This window comes from Urocitellus parryii, unplaced genomic scaffold (assembly GCF_045843805.1).
Source record: "Urocitellus parryii isolate mUroPar1 unplaced genomic scaffold, mUroPar1.hap1 Scaffold_37, whole genome shotgun sequence".
In the NCBI taxonomy this organism is placed as follows: Eukaryota; Metazoa; Chordata; class Mammalia; order Rodentia; family Sciuridae; genus Urocitellus; species Urocitellus parryii.
Window position 1 is genome coordinate 5,965,106 of NW_027553327.1, and position 6,000 is coordinate 5,971,105.

General features: G+C 36.5%; 1 pseudogene; it reads left to right on the top strand.

Annotated features, from left to right (window-relative positions):
- The window catches only part of LOC144252118 (chromodomain-helicase-DNA-binding protein 1-like), a 30,485-nt pseudogene extending 28,879 nt beyond the window's left edge, over positions 1–1,606 (top strand).
- Positions 1,607–6,000: the final 4,394 nt, after the last annotated feature.

A 6,000-nucleotide genomic window follows, 5' to 3' on the forward strand; every position in this document is an offset into this window, starting at 1 on the left:
AAACAGAGAACAGATAAAGATGCATTGAACACTTATTGAATGCTTACTGTGTGCTAAGCATTGTGTGACTTGCACTTTTTCCAGTTGTTTCAGAAGAAGAATAACAAAAAAATCAGACGTTGTCTTTACCTCCATCTTAAGAAAGTTTCCAAACATCAGATTCATGACTCTAATCTGAGCACTCTTTAACTTCCAACTACATGCTCTTAGTTACTATAATAAAGTGGTTTTCATTTAAAAAATGGGTAGTTCCTTAAAGACACGTTGTGAGTGAGCAGTAGCGAGGGAAGCCAGGAGACATAGTCCAAGGAGTGAAAGAGGGAAGGGTCCCAGTATGGACTGAGCCTCATCATAAATACTTGGCTTTCTTCTGTTTTGGGTACTAAATACCAGAGCCATTTGGCTTGGTTTTATATATATATATATATATATATGTACACCAAAGTTAAATATAAATATAACAGTTATGGTTTTGCTTAGTTTTTGTCATAGTTTTCATCTCGGGTATTTTCAAGCTAAAGTTTCCAAGTTACAGAATAGGCAATCTAGAGATAACTAACCAAATCTAAAAGGGCAAAATGAAAATGAAGTCCCATGATGTGGATCCCAATTGGTTCAGAATTCCTAAGAGATAGTACTTAGGGAGGTGGAGAGTTGCAAGTAGCAAATGAAAGCCAGGTAACACTATGTAAGATTCTGGTTCCTGTAGCCATAGGAAGTAGGCTGAGTATATCTCCTAGGGGGAGCAAGAGGGCAGGATGGGGAGTGCCGCAGGACTATCCAGGGAGATTGAAATTGAGAAAGGGCTTTTGGGTCTGGTGATCAGGATGGTTATGGTTTTGCCAAAGTGGATCCCATAAAGCACTGTAGTAGCAAAGCGGCTTGGCAAGGACAGGTGGCAGCTCATGGTGAGATGAGGTATTCAGTGGCACCTTCTCTTTATAAGAGTTTGGCAGTGGGAGAGGTAAGAAGGTAGCCAACAGGGTCTCTGACTTCTCTCGGGACTGCTGGAAGTGCCTGTAAAAAAATGCTGGTGAGAAGTGCTATAGAAGATGCTGGGAATCATTTTATCTGCCCCCACTCCTCAAAAAAATTAGAGGCCAAAAATTTTTTTTTGGTATTGTAAATAATTGTCAAAGTCAACATCTCTGATCATCATTTATCACCTCTCTGCTTATTCCTCATCCAACTCCAAAACAGCCTGGCAGGTGTCATTTGTGATGGAAGAGAAGAAAGTCCATCAGGGAAAGAATTACCTGGTATCATTTAGACAGTTAGCAAGTCATACATCCTCATCTGTGTTTTCATGAGAACTAACTGGATCTCTCGTTTTCTTCATTCAAGTTGAGTGACATACTGAAATTTGGCTTGGATAAACTGCTGTCTTCTGACGGGAGCACCCTGGAGGAGGTAGGCCTGGAGTCCATCCTGGGAGAGACAGAGAACAGCCAGTGGGCCTCTGATGCCCTGCCTGCAGCTGGAGGAGGGATCAGAGAGCAGGAGGAAGGAAGTGAGTTGGGGTTAGGTGAGCCAGTGACTCCATCACCTCAAGCTAGGGTGTGAGTGAGATGTGTCCCCACGGGAAGTCCTGTGTCCTGCTCCGGGACCTTTCTCTCCTACCCAGCCCTGTAGTCATCTGATGACATTCTTAAGGCTTCCTGGTCCAAGAACTACCAGAGTAATCCTTGTTCCCTTGAAGCTGGACTTTGAATCCAAGTGATGATATTAATGTTTATGGTCCTGTCAGTCTCAAGGATTAAATTTGAACCTTTTCTCCCTTGACGCAGACATCTTCTCTGGAGTTTATTTGGTAAACCTCCTATCTTTATGATGGTGCTTTTCACAGTGATTCCTCTTCTCAATAGTAGAATGTTTTTTTAAATTGCAACTGATATTTATGGACATTTATTTTGTTCATCAACAGTACTGACTATGTCATGTGCTTTAGGTCGTTTAAGACCCATGAGGTGGGGGGCTGGGGTGGTAACTCAGCGGTAGAGCACTCACCTCGCACTTACAAGGGCCTGGGTTCAATCCTCAGCACCACATAAAAACAAAAGTAAAAATAAAGGCATTGTATCCAACTTCAACTAAAAAAATACATATTAAAAAAAAAAAAGACCCATGAGGTGTAGGAGATATTTTGTCTTCCTTTTTCTTTTTTCCCAAATTTGGTGTGTCTGTGTCTGTCTGTCTGTCTCTCTCTCTCTCTCTCTCTCTCTCTCTCTCTCTCTCTCCATATATATATATATATATATATATATATATATTTTTTTTTTCTTATGATTATTTTTAAAATGACTCTTCTCCTGTATCAGCAAGAGGGAGTCAATATGGGCTGGTGTGAGAGGGTTTTACTGACCTTTTTAAAAAATTTTTATTCATATATGACAGCAGAATGCATTCTAATTCTTATTATACATATAGAGCAAAATTTTTTCATATCTCTGATTGTATACACAGTATATTCACACCCAGTTCCTGTATTCATACCTGTACTTTGGATAATAATTATCACATTCCACCATCATTAATAACCTCATGCCTCCTCCCATCCCCTCCAACCCCTCTGCCCTATCTAGAGCTTGTTGTTCCTCCCATCTCCCACTCTCTATCCCACTATGAATCAGCCTCCTTATATCAAAGAAAACATTCAGCATTTGGTTTTTTTGGATTGGCTAACTTAGCATTATCTTTTCTAACTCCATCCATTTACCTGCAAATGCCATGATTTTATTTTCTTTTATTGCTGAGTAATATTCCATTGTATGTAATGTTAATTTAATGTTATTTATTCTTTAAGATTATATTAGTCATATTATTTTAATATTAAACATGGGGTATAACTCTATTAGTGGTTCCTTTTTTCATAATGTTTTAAGAAAATAAAATTTTCATTTCTATTATGGTACAAATACAAAAATAAAATGAGGCATTGCCTTTTTTTTGTTCTTTATATACATTAATTGGAGTAAATATAAGCAATATTTTTTTTCTTTTTCCTTAAAATTTAATGCTTTCTATTCATGCTTTACCCTACTAAGTTCAAGTGAAGGGAAGAACTTCGAGTTGCTAAAACCAATTGACAAAATTTCTTCTTCATCTTTCTTGAACTTGCAGCTGTGATTAATATTGACTATTCTCACTTAAGAATATTGTCTTCTTTAGACATCTGTGCACTGTGTTTTTCTGGTTTGGGGTGGTGTTTCTCTTCAGTCTGCATGGCAGACTGATCTCTCTACATTTAAACATTACAGTTTTGGGGGAGCAAATCCTAGTGTGATTCTCTAATCTTTTTCTTGGTCATTATACCCACATCTATAGTATTAATACTTATTTGCAGATAACTAACCAGGTTTACCTCTAACTCAGTTTTCTTCAATAAATTTCAGAACTATAATTTGATATTTCCATTCATATGTGACAAAGGCATCTTTATTCTGAATGCTTACTTTAGTCAGCTTTTACACTGCTGTGATCAAAAGACCTTACAAGAACAATGTATAGCAGGGAAAGTTTATTTTGGCTCATGGTTTCAGAGGTTCAGTGCATGGTAGGCCAACTTCATAGCTCTGGGCTAGAGGTGACACAGAACACCATGGTTGAATGATGTGCTCAAAGAAAGCAGTTTGGAACATGGCAGCTAGAAACAGAGAGAGCACTCCACTCACCAGGAAGAAAATATATAAGTCCCTAAGACATCCCCCCAGTGACCTACCTTCTCCAGCTACATCCTACCTGCCTTTAGTAACCACCCGGTTAATCCATTTGAGTGGATTAAGCCACTGATTGTGTTACAACCCTCATAATCTAATCATTTCTCCTTTGTACTTTCTTGCATTATCTCACATATGTGTTTTTGGGAACAACAGATATCCAAACCATAGCAATGCTTAAAATGGAACTTTCCTCCATCCAATGAAATCTGATCCTTTCCCATCCTTCTCTTTATCATTGAATGTTGATGTCATTCATTCCGGTTTCACTGGCCAATTACCTAATTCATCTTTGAAACTCTGATCTCTCATGTTTGCTTATGCCTAAACCATTGGCATTTGTTGTGGATTTTATCCCCAGATATCATTTCATTCAATTTTTTTCTTCTCCTCTACAATTACCCAATCTAGTTTTTTCCATGAGCCATACAGCAGCCATTTCCTTCCTGGCTGCTCAGAATTGCCTGTTCCCCCTTCCCTCTAATCCATTCTCTAAAATTTATTCAGTCAATTTTGAATTTATGATCATCCATTTAATCACTTTATTACTTTATCTTGGCTGTTAGTAAAAACAAGATAAAAAGAAGCTAAATAAACAAGGCCTAGACACTGCCTACCTATTTTGTCTCATCTTCCATCATGCTTTTTCTGACTTATTACTTTACTGACTTACTTTTGTATAAATAGTCCTTGCTTCTTTCCACTTCAGGGCTTTTGCACATGCTTTTCTATTTGTCTAGAACCTATGCTTCTCTATTTCTCTTTTTTTCACCTAGATAACACTATTTTCCACTCACAAGGCATCAGAGTTCCCTGATAAATGAAATTTTCTTACTACATAAAATCAGTCTATAACACACAGCACTGTTAGGATTCCAAATGTTTGTGTGTAATAATTCATACTAGTTGCTCAGAGCATATGATAAGTTCCATGAATCCTCAAATATTGTGCTCATCATTGTTTCCCTAGAACCAAAGTTTTCTCAATATTTGGAGTAAGTTCCTATTTAACACTTTAATGAAAGCTGTCATTAATAGCCATTTATACATATTAATATATATAATAATAATAATGATAATTTATAATTTATGAATATTTTTTACAACAACAAAAGTATTTTAGTTCTGGTTGAAGCTTAACCTATGTAAGTAAGTAAAATTGCTTTTCATCAATTAGGTTCCCCCTACCCTTCTTTGACTTATTATATTCCCTTTTACTCTAGAGTATTTTGGTTGATGGTTTATATTTTTACTATTTTTAATCCATGTCTTTTTTCTTTTCTTCATCTTTCTTTGTGAGCTCTCAAAGGACTAACCATATAAAATATATAAAGTTCACTCTAAACCAAATCCTAAAACAAAAACAATCCTTTTAGAAAATAATGAAAAGGCCTGAAAGGACATATTGCAGAGGAAGATATAAGGATGGCAAATAAGTACACAAAAAGATGTTCAATATCACTAGCCATTAGAGAAATGCAAATTAAAAATACAATGAGTTTTCACTATGCACCTATTAGAATGGTTAAAGCTTAAAAGAAAATAAATGGAGACAATTCTAAAAGCTGACAAGGATGTAGTAAGATTAAATCTTTCATACGTTGCTGGTGGAAATATAAAATGCTCCAGTCACTCTAGAAGACAATTTGGGAGTTGCCCCTAAAATTATATATGTAATAATCATATGACTTGTGCTCTTGAGCATATATCTCAGAAAATAGAAATTTATGTTCACTCAAATCCTGTTCTTGAATGTAATAATCAGAAAATGAAAACAACTCTACTGTCCACAAATGGATAACTTTTAAAACATGATACAGCCATACCATGAAGTACTACTCAGTGCTTTTTTTTTTTTTGGAGGGTGGGGGGGGTACCTGGAATTCAACTTGGGGTACTCAACCACTGAGGCACATTCCCAGCCCTATTTTGTATTTTCTTTAGAGACAGGGTCTCAGTGAGTTCCTCAGTGCCTTGCCATTTCTGAGGCTGGCTTTGAACTCAAAATACTCCTGCCTCATCCTCCCAAGCTGCAGGGATTATAAGCATGCACCACCACACCCAGCTCCAGTGGATCTTAGAAGACAAATGCTGAGTGAAAAAAATATATCGATATATTATATACTGTTATTCCTTTTATTGAACATTGTTGTGATAAAATTACAGATATTATAAACAGATTGCTGGTTGCCATGGGTTAGGAATGGGGAAGGAGGTGTTCTATATAGTAGTACATTGATTATAAACTCATTATATATTTTGTTTTGTTACATAAAAATCAAAG